The sequence below is a fragment of the Lissotriton vulgaris genome, chromosome 2_1 (assembly GCF_964263255.1).
Source record: "Lissotriton vulgaris chromosome 2_1, aLisVul1.2, whole genome shotgun sequence".
NCBI classification, from domain to species: domain Eukaryota; kingdom Metazoa; phylum Chordata; class Amphibia; order Caudata; family Salamandridae; genus Lissotriton; species Lissotriton vulgaris.
In genome coordinates this window covers 1,051,441,871-1,051,462,008 of record NC_141687.1, presented here as the reverse complement: position 1 = coordinate 1,051,462,008, position 20,138 = coordinate 1,051,441,871, and the positions used below count along the sequence as shown (strand labels likewise).

Here is a 20,138-nt window from a genome sequence, read left to right as displayed (position 1 = left end):
CAAAAACAGAAGAACACACAATGCTACGCCAAATCGTCTACGTAATAATTTACAATATTTTACTCTCATTTCTTGCTTCCTATTTTCCCTACCTATAATTATTGTACCATCCATCTTTATCTAAAAAAAATGTCTCTCACGGCACTCTTCTCCAATCACTCAGCTAATCACTTCTGTATACCTGAAGGCACTAGCCGCTTACTAAAGAACAGAATCAGGTTACAGTCTGAGTCTCCTACCCTGCCACTGCGACGGAGACAGATGGCACATCTAATACTAATATTACACACAAAAAAGGCAAAAAGAACAAAAGAATGTCTTTAATTAATAAAAAGTGTTCAAGAGTTCAGTTCGTTGGGTCTTGGCCTTAAATTTTAGCATGTTTTGCTCGGCACAGTCTGATCTTTAAACAGTATTTCTGGGTTGGTGGTGTCTATTCGACGATGTACAGGCACAGCAGCTTGAAGAATATCGTCATCCGCTTTTTCAGACAGAGTCCCATAAATCTGAGCATCACTGAACGGGACAAAAGCAAGGAACAGCTGCAGTGTCCGATTCCCTTACACCACTACGAGTCCACTGGTTAAAGGGTAATGGAAGTGGCGCCTTTTTGCAGTGCACTTCATGCACCCAATTGCGCTTTCCCACCACCTTGACAGCCGTGCGAGTAGCGAGCAGCACCTGCGTAGGTGGGGACCACCTAGGCTCCAAATTCTTGGTCCGTTGAAAGTTCTTCACACAGGCCCAGTCCCCGGGCACGATGGTGTGACCTGGGTCAATACAATACAATACTGTGGATGGTTTGCCGCATGGAATTTTTGTCTAATACCAAGACCAGAACACACTTTCTGCATAATCTGGCCCACAAATTCACTTCCATTGCCACTCCAGACAATGCGCGGCAAACCAGATCTAGGAAAAAAATCCTTAATTAGTACTTTAGCAGTTGACAAAGCAGTGTTATCTTTCAAGGGGTAGGCCTCTATCCAGCGGGAAAAGGCACATACCAACACCAGAACATACTTGAGGTTGTTACAGCGATCCATATGAATGTAATCGATCTGCAACACCTCAAAGGGATATGAAGGGGGAGAAAAATGGCCTGCTGGAGTTGGGGTTCCTTTTCCTGGGTTAGGCATTAAGCAAACAAGGCAATGTTTAACCATATTTTCTGCACATTTCGGAATTCCTTCATTCTGCCATACCGGAGCCAAAAGCTTGCATATGCCTTTTGCACTAATGTGAGCTGGACCATGAGCCATAGTCACAACCGGCAACACATAAGCGTCCGGTAACAACCATCGCTGATGTTCCGACAACTCTGTCCAACAACCCATTGGATCTAACATTCCTGTCCTTTCTTTCCACATGCTCAATTCTTTCTCAGTAGCTTCTCCCTGAATCGTTTTCACACTCTCAATCGTATCTTCACACATTCCAATTTCCCTAACCCAATTTGCGGGGCCTGCCACATACATTCGACTAGTGGTGTTTCTAGCTGTAGTTTTCGCTATCTCATCTGCAAAAGCATTTCCACGACCCACATCATCTGTGATTTTCTTATGTGCGCTGCATTTTATGATCGCTATCTGTGCTGGCAAAGTAAGTGACTCAAAAAGATCAGTTACCAACTGACCATGCTGAATCTTTGTCCCATGAGAGGTAAAAAATCCTCTCTCCCTCCATAACTTTCCAAAACTATGCGCAACACCGAACGCATACTGACTATCTGTATACACATTCACTCTCTTTCCTTTCGACAGTACACATGCTCTAGTCAAAGCTATCAATTCAGCTGCTTGGGCTGAATTATGTCCAATACGTGCCGTCTCAACAATAGTGCATAAGGTGGTAACAGCATAGGCAGAAGTGATTTCTCCATTTGGAAGTTTAAAACAAGAACCGTCCACCCATAGGATCCCGTCCGGGTCCTTGAGTGGAGTGTCCTTTAAATCAATCCTCCCCTTCGTCTCTTCTTCTGTTCGAAGAAAACAATCATGCTTTTCCTGATCATCTTTCTCATCTGAGAGTGGCAACAGTGTAGCTGGATTTAATGTGTTACATCTTTTGCTATGTACATGGCTCGCTAGAAGTGTCAGCTCGTAACCAGACAAATGAGCACTCGTGAGATGCTGCGTCTTGGTTCTATTTAACAAAGTATCCACTGCATGTGGAACCATCACAATGAGTGTGTTATCTAATACTAATCCGGCAGACTGTCTAATAGAAATTGCGGCAGCTGCTGTAGCTCTAAGACAACTGGGCAAAGCTTTAGCTACTGGGTCTAATGTAGCGGAGAAATAGGCACATGGCCTTGTTTATCTCGGAAATGCTGTGTCAAGACTGACAACGCACAACCTTCTCTCTCATGAACGTACAATGTAAAAGCCTTACTATAATCTGGGGTACCCAACACTGGAGCGGAACACAGGGCAGTACGTAAATCAACAAAACTTTTCTGACATTCATCCGTCCAAGGGAGCGGATGGGGCGTATCTTTCAGCGTTAATGCCACCAATGGTTTCGCCAAGAGAGAACATTTGGGAATCCATTGTCTACAATAGGAAGTGATACCCAAAAAGGCACGCACTTCTCTCTGAGTGGTGGGTACAGACATCTGTGAAATAGCATGAATACGTTCTGGGGTCAATCGCCTTCCCTCCTTCGACAAGAGATGACCTAAAAGGGTCACTTCTTGTCGGACATACTGTAACTTGGAGGGCGATACTTTATGATTCAAAACATCCAAATGATGTAACAACGCCACAGTCACACTCCTACACACATCTTCCGTATCAGCAGCCACCAGCAAATCATCCACATACTGAACAAGCGTAGCACCTGGAGTCAAAGGAAAAGTATCAAGTTGACATTTAAGAACTTTACTGTAAATAAAGAGACTTTCACAATAGTCTTGAGGAGCTCTCTTGAAGGGAAAACTTCGGCCACCTAAAGAGAAACCAAAAATATCCCTACTCTCCTCAGCAATGGGAATGCTAAAGAAAGCATTCTTAAGGTCGATCACTGAAAACCAAGCTGCCGAAGCAGGAATCATCGTCATTAAGGCTGTAATATCCGGAACAACAGGGAACTGTGGTAACACTATTTTGTTGACTTCCCTTAATTCAATAACGAATCTATAGACAGGAGGCTGTGAAGGATCCTTCCTTTTAAGTATCGGAAGAACAGGGCTATTACAGACATTGCCTCTAGTCTCTTTGACCATACCTTTCTGAATGAAGTCATCAACAATGGCTAATGATGCTCTCTCTCCGTCACTAGAGATACGATATTGAGGAATGTGTGGCATTCGAACATTATCCTTAACTGAGACGACATACGGTGGGATCGCAAGATGACCCACGTCATTCGGAAACCGTGGCCCAAAGACTTTCTGGGAGAGAACTTAACTCAGGTGGAAACTTGTCCCGAGATAAATACATAGGGGACATCAATCTTTTTCCCAACGTGAGATACACACCAGAAGAGGAACAATACAATGTCGCATGCAACCTTTTTAGTAAATCTAAACCCAATAAGTTCTCATTACAACCTATTGTCAATATCAGCGGAGCTTCCAAATCATAAGGACCAATCGAAACAGGCAGGGGGCAAGAAACCGGATTACAAACTGGAGCACCAGAAAATCCCACAGAAGTATTTATTAAGCCAGACAAAGGGGCCCCAGGGAGTTTAGAATGAATAATCAAACTTCTCATCGCACCAGTATCCAAAAGAAACGGTTCTGAGACACCCATTGTATTAACAGTAACATATGGCCCATCTTGATCTACTGGAATCGACACAACTCCCTCACTTCGTCCTTGGCTGTCCTATTCGGTCTGAAAATTGTCAGCCCTTTCTTCAACCTAATAATCATCGTTGTAATACTGCGTAGACGGAACTACCTATTGGTCAAAGTAATTCGATGTAGATGGAACACAAGAACACTGCTCCTGAGAAGGCGTACCTCGTCCCCTTCCCCTAGCTCCCGTCGGAAAATTACCACGACCTCGAGAAGCAGACATCCCATTATTACGCTGTAACAGGACTGGACAATTAGTTTTAAAATGTCCTTCCTCCCTACAATATGCACATTGATTAGGACCTAATGAAGCTCTCGGCGTAAAATTCTCAGGTTTTTGCAACAATCTCTGGAACTGTGGAGGCTGCTGAAACTGAGTGTTTTGCTGATGCTGATTCGAACGAGGCTGCTACGCCTGCTGTAAAAGAACTTTAGTTTTCAAATCCTTATTTTTCTTCTCTTGCTTCTCCTTTTCCTCCTTATCCCTAATCTCATAATACTGTGCAGTAGCCAATATTTTGGCAGGAGAAGAGACAGCCCATGCACTTTCAGAACTCTTCAGTTTATTCGATAATTCGGGGAGTAAATTATATACAAACTTGTCCACAAACAATTGCTGGCCACCCTCTACACTCAAATCCTGACCGCTATGGTCTATAAACGTTTTTTCGAAACAAGTGAAAAAATCCGAAACACTTTCATCTTTCTTTTGCTTACACGCGGCCAACTTATCCCAATTTACTCGCACCGCCGGCATCATTGCCTTCATTAACTCAATTATTCTACCTGGAAGAGCCGTAATCAAATCCTCGGGTATTGCACCACCCACATGATTCACATCTGCAGCTCTAATAGCAGCCCAATCACCACCTAATTTGGCCAAATGATCTTCCCTACGAATCCCCGCCCATATACCTTGCGGAACAACATTCCCAAATAACATATCAATGCCGGGTAAATTCATAATACAAGCATCAACTGTTTGGGACAATTATTTGTAATATCCAGCAGGATTTTTACGGGGATCGGGAAGAGTTTGTTTAAGCGCCAATACTTCAGACCTCTTCCAGGGTTCGTGAACCCATATACGCTGGAATTGAGCAGGGACAGCAGGTGGACCAACCACCGCGTCTCTCCATACTGGAGGGACTTCACGCATCGGATAATTCTTACTACCCTTTTTGTTAATGGAATCAACCTCGGAAAAGGACAGGGATAGAAACATTGTTTGAAACGCAATGAGTCTAGCTACCTCTTCCTCAACTCGATGTCTTACAATAAAACCGTTATCAAAATCACCTTGTAATTTCAGAAGGTCCGAAGGGACTGTATCTAACTCCATATCCTCCCAACCTTTGATAAGAGTTTAACACATGATATTGAAAAAGTATCTCTGCGTAGGCTCCCCCCATTGATGAAAACAACTCATAATATCATCTGTACTATATTCTGGCCCGTGCTCAATCCATTTGCGAGCGAGAGAACCCAGAGCTATTTTCTCGTCCGCAAAAGGAAGCTGACAATGAGATTGTAGTCTAGAAAAAGCTGGAGACATTTTCAGGGACCTGACAAAAGGAGAAAAGAAATTTGTAGCAGCATCTGCTATCCCCCTCTGTGAAACAGGGGAATCCCTCAAAAGAATAGGGGGTATTACAGATGTAGAAGGCAATGGGGACTGAGACGCAGTATGTCGAAGAATAGGAGCGGGAGAAGGCGGGGGCTGACTTACAAGCTGTGAAGGCAAAGCAGAAGTAGACAAGGAAGTATTAAGTGGCTGAGCTGGTTGCTGTACAATCGGTAATTGAGCAACCACTTGTTGAGCAACAGGAGGGGGTAATGGAGGTGCAGTCGCATTCTGAACATAGGGCGGAGGTGAATTCAATAAGCAAGTCATTAGGGGATCTTCTTCTAATTCCTTACTTTTATCTGAAGAGGAAGTAGGCAACATCGGATAGCATCTATCTATCGCCATACGATGTTGTCTCTCTGATATCCCTTTCGCATCCTCTACTTCGTTATCTTTAAACTGCTGGGCAGCCTGAAGGACTGACATGTCTCGCGCTTTCTTATCCCTTTTTGCTTGTTTAATTTCTTTCTGTTTGGCTTCTTTACGCCAGAGGCGAAAGTAGTCAAACATAGCCGGCCAGGCTTTTCTTCTGAACAGAATTGTTTCCAAATTATCCAATATAGCGGGATCGAAGCTACCATTCTGTTGCCAACTCAAAACTCCACTATTTTTTGTATATCGGACCCTTGTCTTGTTAAAGGTAATGGGACCAATACCATGTTTCTAATAGAGCTCATAAGTCGGAGTTCCAACCGGAGGAATCGGACATGACTCCTCCAACTGGGAATCCCTTGTACAACCCAAACAACAAAATCTTTTGAACTTACTCAGCCCAGGCATTGTCACTTTTCTAGACTGATCACAAACAACAAAGGGTGTAAATCAGTGGAGCAGTACAATCGTACTTACCCCTAGGCTTCAGTTATTGCAATGACTAAACAAAGACTGAGAATAAAAACAAAACAAAGGTCTGTGGGAGCGACCCACGAAATACATAACTAAAAATCGTTCTGCGCCAGTGAAGTCGCCCCACGTTCGGCGCCAGTTGGAGAACCGCAGCCTTAAGGCCCGGTGGCGCAGGGTACGCCTAAATCCCCGGGATTCACCTGCCTTGTCAAAACAGAGTCACAGACTCTTCGTCTGGCGTAGAAGATGGTATTTATTAGCTGCAGCTAATACAGTGGTCTTAGAAGTCGTCAAAACAACGAGGTTCAAAAGAGACTGCCACTTAACTCCGTGGCGCACAGGTTTATAAATCATACAGCACAATGCAAAAATGCAATCACACACAAGCATGAGCTATAGGCAAACGGTACAGACAATACTTTAAGTCCAAAACAACTCAAGTTCCCAAGTATGTTTGTCACTCGACCCCTTAAACAAATCACAAGTGAATTCACACAATTCGGTTTACTAGCAGAGAAAAAACACAGCTGTGTGTCGTAGAAGGACAGTCGAGAAACAGGAGAATGCATGAGATGTGTAGCGAAGGACAACAGATAAGATAAGTTAAAGGAAACAATGGTGTGAAATGACATGTAGTCCGGATGGGGATTAATCAGCTCAGACAGGAATTAGTGTATTCGGCCAGACCCTGATACTCGTTAGTAAACATAGGCGAGGAAGCCACCTGACACGGAAAGCAGAAACGAGAAAACACATTGCGTTCGCCGAGCTGCCTGAGTGAGGGCAACACAAAATGGCGGCGATCTCAAAATGGAGGCTGAGCACGAACAAATTCGTAATTTACAAAACCTCATGGGACTTCCACATCTAGAAGATTGCATTACGCTAGGTCATTTTATGCTATGGCTATTAATTTGGACAAAAGCAAACTGTACTCTGAACCAATTTATCAGTAGCCATTGTTTGCCTGTGACAATGTCCTTAATATTTCCTGGCTGCTGTATGTTAAACAGAAGTTACACGGTTTGGAAAGTCGTCCTCCCCCACCCACTGCCCCCTGTGAGAATCCTACATCTGTGTGTCAAAAGGACAAGCTTTGGCTTAAGTGTGTTTTTTGGAAAAGAGTCTAATGAATGCCATGAAATTTAAAATCATACCTGTGTAATGGGAAAGGGCCATACTATTCTGCTTTGAATCTGGCACCATCTGCAACCTGTTGTGCCTTAGAGCAATACAGCAGTTCCAGTATTTGTGCTTTTCCTCAGAAGGGTGCTTCAGACCAGCCCCTTCTGCACTTTGTCTTTTTTGGAATTATTATAAAGTGTAAAGTGTATTCTCTGTAGCACCACCGAGATGATGTGAGCTGCCCCGGCTGTCAGGAAGCAGTAGCTAGCTACATCCACATGATGTTGAGCTGTCTGCAGCTTGAAGGATATTGACGGGAAGTGACTAGAGTAACAGCGCGTGTCACAGAGAAAGAAATACTATGGACCCCACAACACGTGCTGCTTAACCCGTTCCCACACTCAGCCAAGAGCAAAATCACGGCGAGGTTCTAGGACCTAGCATATATACTAGCAAAGCGTGAACTGCCGGGCAAGTGAAGGGCAACAGCAGGCCCTAGTGTACTAAATTGGATGCAGGAACTGGAGAAATGGGCGGGCTCCGAAGATAGAATACTACTCCAGAACGCAAAGCAAGGCACAGGCAGGTTAGAGGGGGCGCAAGCTTAGGGAGCCCTAGTAGATGACTTGAAAAATGCAGACCGGGAGTCCACTTCCAGCACCCCACAGACCAGGTCATGACCAGACAGCCCTTACAACCAGGAACAAGAGGGGGAGTAATGTGCATAACAAAATGAAAATAGCCGCACAAGGCCAGCGGTCCTGAGGGTCTGGGAGAGTCCTGCCTAGTTAGGCGAATACGGCGAGAGATCCAGACCACACACAGGAAGGGAGACGAAGAGACCAATCAGTCGACAGCAGAGAGGGTGAGGGGGAGGGGCAGGGGGAACAGTTGGGGAGGGAATGTTAGAGTACCGCGCAGGAATTGGAGCACCTCACAAACTGGAACCACATAGGTTGCTGAACTAGGCTGTGGAATAGGATACACGGGATAAGCAATGGCTATCTAGAGAGTGATTGTAAGTCTGAAATGCTAATCAATATCATATGTGAATAGGAAGAGTAATGTGAATGTACTACTGATACCTAAATGCAAATAAAATGTGTTTTTTTAAAAAAATGTATTCTCTGCAGCTTTTAATGCCATTGTTAAGAAAGTTCAATTTGACCTATTGTAGAGTTGTGCTTTGTTGTTTATAAATGCTAAAAGACAACATAGGTTGTTTACGTTGGAGCATTTTTAAAAAACACTATTCACTGTTGAAACTCAATCCTTTTTAATGTTTTTTTGCATTATACTTTTTATGACTATAGCTTGATATTTGAAAAAAAGTTTGTAATTGAGTGACTGAAGCTACTGAAAATCTTTATAACATAAATTTTTCTTATTTTTAGGAGTATGTGAAATTTAAATTACACCCAGCGTAATTATTATAAATTTGAGAAATTTGCGTTAGGCTTGTTACACGAAATCTTCATTATACCTTGTTATGCAATTCAGTCTCATTTGCGTTAAAAATTACTACAAATGTGCCATTTACAGTAAACATTTACAGCAAACACACTGGAACAGAGTCCATGTGACTTTTTATGCAATAGTTTTTAATGTGAAATGTGGCCTTGCATACCTCTGTAGCACATATTTTATTGTTTCTCTCAAAAACCAATCTCTAGTATAAACTTTTGTTGTGCCCCTCCCATTCATGTTTGCAAATCGTGAATTACAAAACCCTTGGTAGATATATATATATATATATATATATATATATATATATATATATTACCTACTGGCGATAGCCAGTAGGTATATATAGTTAGGATTTTTTTCCTATGGGATTTTTGAAAATTCTATGTCGAATAACTTTGGCTTATGAGGACAGAATTGGCTGAAATTTTCAGGAAAATGGAACATTTTGTTTCTGAGCAGCCCCTGAAAATTTGGGGGGTTTTCGTCAAGGGGGGGCCGAGAAAAAAGGGGGGTCCCAAAACGTGTTTTTCCCATGCAATTTTCCATAGGGCGGTTGGCCTCACTTTTAGCCTGAACGGCTGAATGGATTTACACCAAACTTGGCAAAATTGTAGGGACTGGTAGCCAGATGTGCCTTTGCTATGTCTCAAGATATAGGCTCCAGTGGTTTTTACGAAAATTACCTTTGAAAAATATAAATTGGGCTACATTGGGCTATATATATGTTGGAGCCCAAATGTAGCCCAATGTAGCCCAATGTAGCCCAATGTAGCCCAAAGATGGCCACCAGAGACAAAAAACCAAATGTAGCCCAAATATCAGCCAGATGTAGCCCAACTATAGCCCAATGACAGATTGTCCCAGAGTGTTCTAAAGAACAACTAGAGTGCTAACAGTCCTACTTATTACAAAGGTATGGCACACCTGAAGCCATCTTGATTGGAATAAAGTGGTAACTCTTAAAACATTTAATTTAAAAAGGAACAAAATGAGGGGGTTCATTTTGCCATAGAAAGTATGATTAGCGAATATATGATGAAATCCCGCATACCATCAGTCCGCAAAAAAAATCCCGCATGTACTATTAGGCCGCAAATTAAAATAACGAAAACTTTTAGAACGAATATGCCTTTAGCATACACTAAACAACTAAACTACCCTAAACCCTAAAACACTACCCCCAGCATGACCCTACACTACACAAACAGTACAACACTACCCTAAACCCTAAAACACTACCCCCAGCATGACCCTACACTACACAAACACTACAACACTACCCTAAACCCTAAAACACTACCCCCAGCATGACCCTACACTACACAAACACTACAACACTACCCTAAACCCTAAAACACTACCCCCAGCATGACCCTACACTACACAAACACTACAACACTACCCTAAACCCTAAAACACTACCCCCAGCATGACCCTACACTACGCAAACACTACAACACTACCCAAAACCCTAAAACACTACACCCCAGCATGACCCTACACTACGCAAACACTACAACACTACCCTAAACCCTAAAACACTACCTCCAGCATGACCCTACACTACACAAACACTACAACACAACCCTAAACCCTAAAACACTACCCCCAGCATGACCCTACACTACGCAAACACTACAACACAACCCTAAACCCTAAAACACTACCCCCAGCATGACCCTACACTACGCAAACACTACAACACTAACCTAAATCCTAAAACACTACCCCCAGCATGACCCTACACTACGCAAACACTACAACACTACCCAAAACCCTACAACACTACACCCCAGCATGACCCTACACTACGCAAACACTACAACACTACCCTAAACCCTAAAACACTACCCCCAGCATGACCCTACACTACGCAAACACTACAACACTACCCAAAACCCTAAAACACTACACCCCAGCATGACCCTACACTACGCAAACACTACAACACTACCCTAAACCCTAAAACACTACCCCCAGCATGATCCTATACTACGCAAACACTACAACACTACCCTAAACCCTAAAACACTACCCCCAGCATGACCCTACACTACGCAAACACTACAACACTACCCTAAACCCTAAAACACTACCCCCAGCATGACCCTACACTACGCAAACACTACAACACTACCCTAAACCCTAAAAAACTACCCTCAGCATGACCCTACACTACGCAAACACTACAACACTACCCAAAACCCTAAAACACTACCCCCCAGCATGACCCTACACTACGCAAACACTACAACACTACCCAAAACCCTAAAACACTACCCCCAGCATGACCCTACACTACGCAAACACTACAACACTACCCTAAATCCTAAAACACTACCCCCAGCATGACCCTACACTACGCAAACACTACAACACTACCCAAAACCCTAAAACACTACACCCCAGCATGACCCTACACTACGCAAACACTACAACACTACCCTAAACCCTAAAACACTACCCCCAGCATGACCCTACACTACGCAAACACTACAACACTACCCAAAACCCTAAAACACTACACCCCAGCATGACCCTACACTACGCAAACACTACAACACTACCCTAAACCCTAAAACACTACCCCCAGCATGACCCTACACTACGCAAACACTACAACACTACCCTAAACCCTAAAACACTACCCCCAGCATGACCCTACACTACGCAAACACTACAACACTACCCTAAACCCTAAAACACTACCCCCAGCATGACCCTACACTACGCAAACACTACAACACTACCCAAAACCCTAAAACACTACCCCCAGCATGACCCCACACTACGCAAACACTACAACACTACCCAAAACCCTAAAACACTACCCCCCAGCATGACCCTACACTACGCAAACACTACAACACTACCCAAAACCCTAAAACACTACCCCCAGCATGACCCTACACTACGCAAACACTACAACACTACCCAAAACCCTAAAACACTACCCCCAGCATGACCCTACACTACGCAAACACTACAACACTACCCAAAACCCTAAAACACTACACCCCAGCATGACCCTACACTACGCAAACACTACAACACTACCCAAAACCCTAAAACACTACACCCAGCATGACCCTACACTACGCAAACACTACAACACTACCCAAAACCCTAAAACACTACACCCAGCATGACCCTACACTACGCAAACACTACAACACTACCCTAAACCCTAAAATACTACACCCCAGCATGACCCTACACTACGCAAACACTACAACACTACCCAAAACCCTAAAACACTACCCCCAGCATGACCCTACACTACGCAAACACTACAACACTATCCTAAACCCTAAAACACTACGCCCAGCATGACCCTACACTACGCAAACACTACAACACAACCCTAAACCCTAAAACACTACCCCCAGCATGACCCTACACTACGCAAACACTACAACACTACCCTGAACCCTAAAACACTACCCCCAGCATGACCCTACACTACGCAAACACTACAACACAACCCTAAACCCTAAAACACTACCCCCAGCATGACCCTACACTAAACAACCACCACAACTCTACACTACACTAACACAACACTACACTACACAACACTACACTACACTACACAATCACTAACCCACGAAAAAATTAACACAAACCCACTTACCTCTCTCGTCATCGTGGTTTTCACAACGCAAATGCATTTACCATACATGCCTTTAAAACGTAATTCTTTGTAAAGGCATGCGCGATAAATGCACATGCGTTTTGAAAAAATGCGGGATAATGGTATGCGAGCTCAATGACCTTGCGGGATAATGGTATGCGGACTGAAAGTCTGCGGGATAAAAAATGCGGGAAAATGGCTGCAAACCATGATTAGCAGCAGACTTCCCTGGTGAGCACTAGCTTTACTACAGTGATCTAATGAGCAACTAGAGTGCTAACATTCAGAATTTATGGCAAATGTGTGACACATCTGAATGCCTTCTTGATAGAACCAAAGTAAACAAGCATTGAAAATGCAATAGATCTCGCCCTCGTTTAAGTTAAAGCCATTCTGTTTGTAATGAGGTGGCTTTTTAGCTTTGCTTTTATTAGTGTTTTTAAAACTTTCATGTAAATAACATGCATATGTATGCATATATGTATATGTATGCATGCATTTATATTTATATAGATATGCAGATTACATATGCTTATATATGTATATTACCTACTGGCGATAGCCAGTGGGTATATATAGTTAGGATTTTTTCTCTATGGGATTTCTGAAAATTCTATGTCTAATAACTTTGGCGTTTGTGGATGGAATTGGCTGAAATTTTCAGGAAAATGGCACATTTTTTTTCTGAGCAGCCCCTAAAAATTTGGTGGGGTTTCGTCAAGGGGGGGCCGAGAACAAAGGGGGGTCCCAAAACGCGTTTTTCCCATTCATTTTTCCATAGGGCGGTTGGACTCACATTTAGCTCGAACGGCTGAATAGATTTACATGAAACTTGGCAAAATTGTAGATATGGTTTGCCCGACGTGCCTTTGCTATGTCTCAATATATGTGCTCCAGTGGATTTTGAGAAATTAACGTTTAAAAAAATATATATATCTGTGATAGCGCTCCGGTTAGCGCCCCGGTTCGCGTACCTGACGCGTAACGGAACTTCGTGAAGCGAATCTGATTGGCTCTCCGGTGTCTGTCAACATTCTAAACAAACCGGAACGGCCGCCATCTTGTCTCTCGGTACGATCGAGAGACAAGATGTGGTGAAAAACGAAGGGGGAAATGAAGGAAAGGGGGCAAGGTAGACCACTCCTGACCCCCTAGGATTGATGAGGGGGATATTAAAGTGCCCCGCGGGGCAAAAAATTTTGCGATTTTACGCCGTAGAGGCGCGTCCCGGTACGCGAACCGGGCAGCTCACCGGGCAGCTAACCGGGCAGCTAACCGGCAGCGTAGCTGTCAACATTGTAAACAGTCCGGAGCGGCCGCCATCTTGTCTCTCGGTAGGTTCGAGAGACAAGATGTGGTGAAAAAAGAAGGGGGAAATGAAGGAAAGGGGGCAAGGTAAACCCCTCCTGACCCCCTAGGATTTATGAGGGGGATATTAAAGTCCCCCGCGATTTTTCGCGGTAGAGGCGCTTCCCGGTACGCGAACCGGGCAGCTAACCGGCAGCGTAACGGGAGTCCGCCATCTTGTGTTTTTGGAGCGTCCGGTTCGCGTACCGGGTAGCGTCCCGGTAAGCATAACAAGGGGAAAACCAAGAGAAACAGTAAAAAAAAAATTAAGGGAATAGATTTCCAGCAAACTTGGCAAAATTGTAGGGACTGTTTGTTTGATGTGCCTTTGCAAGGCCTCAAGATATGTGCACGTGTGGATTTTGTCTAATTAAGGTTAAAAAAATATATATATATCTGTAAGCGTGCTCCGGCACGCTTACGTTACGGGTTTTGTTTGCGTTGCAGAACCGATACGTCACGGTTATGCGACGCGTCATGAGGCGTCTCACGTGGCTACGTGATACGTCACGTAATAAAGAATATATTTTACAGCTATAGATATTAGCTTTTAAAAAACCAATGAAATTCACTGAAAAAACCATAGGTTATAGACCATATATAGTTAGGAATTTGCATTTACAAAACCTTGAAAATTCACTGAAAAAACCATAGGTTAGAGACCATATATAGTTAGCTGGACATTTTATTGACAAAAAACCAATGAAATTCCATATATAGTTAGTTGCACTAACTATATATCGCGCACCCGCAATCCACTGCTGATGATGTCACATATTACATCATTCATGACATGGTCAGTGACATCACTGATGACATCACTGATGACATCTCAAATGACATCACTGATGACATCACTGATGACATCTCAAATGACATCAGTGATGACATCATGACACACCAATACCAGTTACTACATACGCACTCACTGATTCCTACGTCTACACACACATTCACTCATTCACCCATACAATCACTCATACATACAGTCACTCATTATTACACTATCATATGCACTCATACACCTATGCAGACACTCACACACTGCCACTCATCCATGGAGTTACTCACACACCTAGTCAGTCCTGTAAAGAATCAATCACACTTCCATTTCCTCATCTATACAGTTAAACACAGAACACCATACTTCAGTGACATCACTGATGACATCACTGATGACATCTCAAATGACATCACTGATGACATCTCAAATGACATCACTGATGACATCATGACACACCAATACCAGTTACTACATACGCACTCACTGAGTCCTACGTCTACACACACATTCACTCATTCACCCATGCAATCACTCATACATACAGTTACTCATTATTACAACACTATCATATGCACTCATACACCTAGTCAGTCCTGTGAAGAATCAATCACACTTCGATTTCCTCATCTATACAGTTAAACACAGAACACCATACTTTTCACACATATACTAACACATACTTACTCTCTTATACAATCACTGATACAAGTACACATTGATATGCACAGAGTCACACACCTCCCAGCCAGCCACACACACACTCAGTCTTCCATACATCCACTCATTCTTCAATATGTAAAACATATTTAAACTTTACAAAAACACACAGACACTAGATGATGTCATCAGTGATGTCATTTGAGATGTCATCAGTGATGTCATCAGTGATGTCATTTGAGATGTCATCAGTGATGTCATCAGTGATGTCACTGACCATGTCATGAATGATGTAATATGTGACATCATCAGCAGTGGATTGCGGGTGCGCGATATATAGTTAGTGCAACTAACTATATATGGAATTTCATTGGTTTTTTGTCAATAAAATGTCCAGCTAACTATATATGGTCTCTAACCTATGGTTTTTTCAGTGAATATATATATATATATATATATATATATATACATATATTACTTCGAATCTTCTGATTCCTACCTTATGTTCAGAAGTCACGGCACCACAGCAGCAGTAAGTTTATATTATTTTATCCTTTTATAACACCATGTGCATTAGCAACAGGACGGCCTACGCATTTCGACTACACTATATGTAGTCAAAACGCGAAATGTGTATATATATATAATATATATATATATATATATATATATATATCAATCCGTATGGCTCCCTTTCTTTCCCGGTAGGCGCTACTGGGTGTGGCCGCGTTACTCCTGCGGTTGAGCCCAACCCCTAATTTATCCAAACAACGATTCCTTCCACAGAAGGAAATCCTGGAGTCGCAATTTACCCAATATAATTCACAAGGAAGTTGGTTTCAAAGTTATTTATTTCAATCCGTGGGGTGTCAAACAAAACCAAGGCAACAACCAACGCGTTTCGACAGCCTCCGCTGTCTTGGTCACGGTCACATACACATAATTAGTCAAAAACATGTATCACAAATTGCAAAGCCTGTATACAAGGTAGTTGCAGTAATGGTATTGAGTCTATGGCATTGTGTAGGTTGTTGCAAACAATCTGTTCATTTGAGGTGTGGATGACTAGGTATGACCATTATGTGGTTTTAGTTATGTTATGTTAATATTATTTTTATAGCGCACAGCTGCCCCAGCAAAGGGGCGTCCTGGCGCTTAGACAGGTACTATACCATAACACACAAAAGAAAAGAGGGGGAAGCCGCTACTCAGAAACAGGGAACAAAAAAGTTTTAATAGCACGCCTGAAGGCGGACAGGTCGTTCAGAGCTCGGATGTGCACCCGGAGCGAGTTCCACAGCCCTGCAGCAAGCACCCGGTAGGAACGGCCACCCATTCTACTAAGTTTAAAACGGGGGCAGACTGCTAGATGATGAGCCTCTGATCTTAACGATCTCGAAGGGATGTAGGGAATAAGCAGGTTGGCAAGAGCCGGCGGCGAAGAAAGTTTCATGATTTTAAAGGCCAGACAGAGCGCTTTAAACTTAATTCTCTGTCTGACCGGTAACCAATGAAGGGCAGAGATGGTGCCCGACACAGAACAATGTCTGGGAAGACCAACAATAGCCCGCGCCGCGGCGTTTTGTACCCTTTGAAGCCTGGATGCCTCAGCTTGGTTTACCCCTAACATCAGCGCACTTCCGTAGTCCAGCCGGGATAACACCGAGGCTTGGACCACGAGCTGCCGGGTAGGAGGGTCGAAGTATTTCAGGACCGGCCTTATGCCTCGCAAGGTACCGTAGCAGGTGGCTGCAACCTTCTTCGTGTGACCTGTGAAGGTGAGCGCAGGATCTAGCCAGATTCCTAAGTTTTTCACTTCGGAAGCTGGGATGGGAGTAATGCCCAGCTCTGGAGGCCACCACTGGTCTCCCCATAGCTCAACATGTTTCCCCAAGACCAACACTTCAGTTTTAGTGGCAATCAACTGTAAGCAATTGGTACGTAGCCAACTCGCTACTGCCACAAGTCCAGCTCGGAATCTGGGGGCCTCCACTTCAGGGTCTCCACTCAGTGTCACCGCCAGCTGCGTATCGTCAGCATATGAGGTCATCGTCAAACCCCACTGTTTGACGACTACAGCTAGCGGTTTCACATAGAGGTTGAACAAGGTGGGGCTCAACGAGGAGCCCTGTGGGACCCCCAGCTCCAAGGGATGGATGGTGGATTGGCAGGGTGGTATAGCCACTTTAAACGTTCGATCTGAAAGGAAAGATCGAAACCACTGAAGAGCGGTTCCTGCAACTCCAGCTTCCTCAAGGCGCTGAATCAATATACGGTGGGACACAGTATCGAAAGCAGCGCTCAGATCTAATAACAGGAGCGCTGCTGTACGTCCAGAGTCAAGCACCAGGCGTAGATGCTCGATGATATGGAGCAAAGCGGTCTCGGTACTGTGTCCTGGCCGGAAGCCATTTTGGCTGGAATCCAGTATCTGATTGCGGGCAAGGTGATCAGACAAGATCGAGTTGACATGGGCTTCGGTAACTTTAGCAGTCCAAGGCAGAAGAGATATGGGGCGGTAGTTCTGAGGCAAGAGGGGGTCAGAATTTGCCTTTTTTAAGATAGGGGTGACTACCGCCTGCTTCCATGAGGAAGGGACCGTCCCAGTTGACAACGACAAGTTGATTAGAGTGCATATTGGTACTCTACACAGCGGGGAAAGCGTACTGATAAGAGCTGGCTTCAGCGGGTCCAGAGGAGAGCCTGATTTAACGCTGAGGCTAAGTTTGTCAAAATCCTCAGTAGTCAGGTCCGGTAGAAAGGTCAAAGTCTCATAGCCCATGGAATTAGGGTCAACTAACTCTGGATCCGGCTGGCAAGGGTAAAATCCTCGGTATATCTTCTGCACTTTCTCCAAAAAGAAAGCTGCCAGGTTTTCGCAGTGGGAGTCAGTGCAGATCTCAGCCGAGGTAGCTCTTTTGTTCATAAGGTCTTTCAAGACCTTAAATATTAATTTAGAAGGGTTATTTCTGGCTTGAAATTCCTGAGAATAGAATGCGGCCCGAGTCCTGCAAATAGCCCTATGATAGGACTTGAGTTTGGCAAAGTACAAGGTTTTCAAGACGGGATCATAAGATCTTCTCCAGTCCCTCTCCGCTTTCCGGCAGATTTTTTTAAGCTCGGCAAGGGAGTCATTATACCACGGGCTGGGTACCTTTGAATGAACTTTTGACCAGCGTAGAGGTATAAGGGAATCAAGAGCGTCTGAAATCCATGTGCAAAACAGTTGATAACCATGATCCACATTCAAAAAAGCGCTCAGGGGTTTCTGCTCCAGTAGTCTATAAAACTCCTCAAGGTTAAGCTTATGCCAATGTCTTTTACGAATAGGCCTATCCACAGGTTTAAATGACTTATCGTGAATAGGACAAAAGACTTCCACCAGCAAATAATCAGTCCATCCCATAGACACCGGGTCAGACACCTTCACCCTCTCCAGAGTGGAAAAAAAGGGGTCAAGAATATGACCTCCAGTGTGAGTGGGAAGTGTAACTAACTGGACAAGTTGAAGTGCTTCGAGATCCGCAAGCAAGGTGTTGATGGCTGTGGAAGACCTGTTGTCAAAATAAATGTTAAGGTCACCCATGATGTTAAAGTTCGCACAGCCAGGCGCTAAAGAACTTACCATATCGGCAAGAGCGGACTTGAAGACTGTATCATTGCCAGGTGGGCGGTAGATGAGAATACCGCTAAACGTAAAATGATGGCTAAAAGCCACCTTGAAGAGGGCGCTTTCACAAGCAGGCAGCCCAAGAGCTTTCCATTCAGCAGGGAAGCAGGATTTCACAGCCATGGCAGAACCACCTCCTCTCGTAGGCCGATTCAAAGTAAAAATCGTATAATCCGATGGGAAAGTAAGATTTAGGATAGCAACGTCCGAATCCTGAAGCCAGGTTTCGGTAAGGAGAAAAAGATCAGGGGCGTCTTTTTCAATGAGGTCATGTATGAACTGGTGGTGTTTAACCAGTGACCTTACATTTAAGTGACTAATCAATAGCAGGCTGATCGTTGTGTAATAGGCATAATGACTATTGTAAACACAAAGTCTAAAGTCTGTCAGTAACTTTTTTATGCAGTGGGTCTGCCCATTAGCCTTTGTAAATTTATATTGAGATTTAATTTGCCTGTATTTTTTAAACAGGCATCATCCTTCATGGTTATGAAATATCTTATGCAGATTTTTACATCGCTTGAAAATAGAGCCTGGAAAATGTGATCTTCACAGCATAATGCTTCCTCTCTCTTTAGATTGTTTGTCTCATTTTTATAGTGTCTTTTTACTGCCTCACTGCGAGTGTAAAAAGCAACTCTTTGGATTGAATGTACAGTTTAAGATAACTTTGAAATGTCTGTCAGAAAATGTGTTATTTATTTGGGGGGCTGGCACCTAACAACCGAATAAACTCAATCAGGTATATCAAAACTCTGTCTGAAAGAGTCTCTGCTGAACCCCTGGTAGATAAGACACAAGCCACAGACAGTACCCAAAGAAGTGCATGGTAAAATTAAGCAATAATAACAGTATTAAAGTAAAGAAACCAAAAAATAGAATTCCTGAATGAAGCTAGAAATATTTTTAAAAACGTGATGAGCAATCGACACAAATATCATCAAAATTGGGTTAGAGGAACTAGAGATATGATTTTTTAAAGTTTTTTTTTATTTTAATTTTTTTTTGTCCTCATTTGCCACATCCTGGTTCAAAGAAAGAGCCAACCACCTTATTGTCCTTTTAGGGAGAGACCAGAAAGTGGTCCCATCCTGCACCCGGACAGACATACCAAATTGGCGGGAGGTACTTTCAGGAAGATCTTACTCCATCGAGGCATGTTTCAGCCTGTTGGCC

The 20,138-nt window shown here is 43.5% G+C and overlaps 1 protein-coding gene across 1 annotated transcript in view; it reads left to right on the top strand.

Annotated features, from left to right (window-relative positions):
* GALNT13 (polypeptide N-acetylgalactosaminyltransferase 13) overlaps positions 1–20,138 on the top strand; it is a 1,171,447-nt gene that overhangs the window by 1,104,052 nt on the left and 47,257 nt on the right. The gene's annotated exons all lie outside the window — the stretch shown is intronic.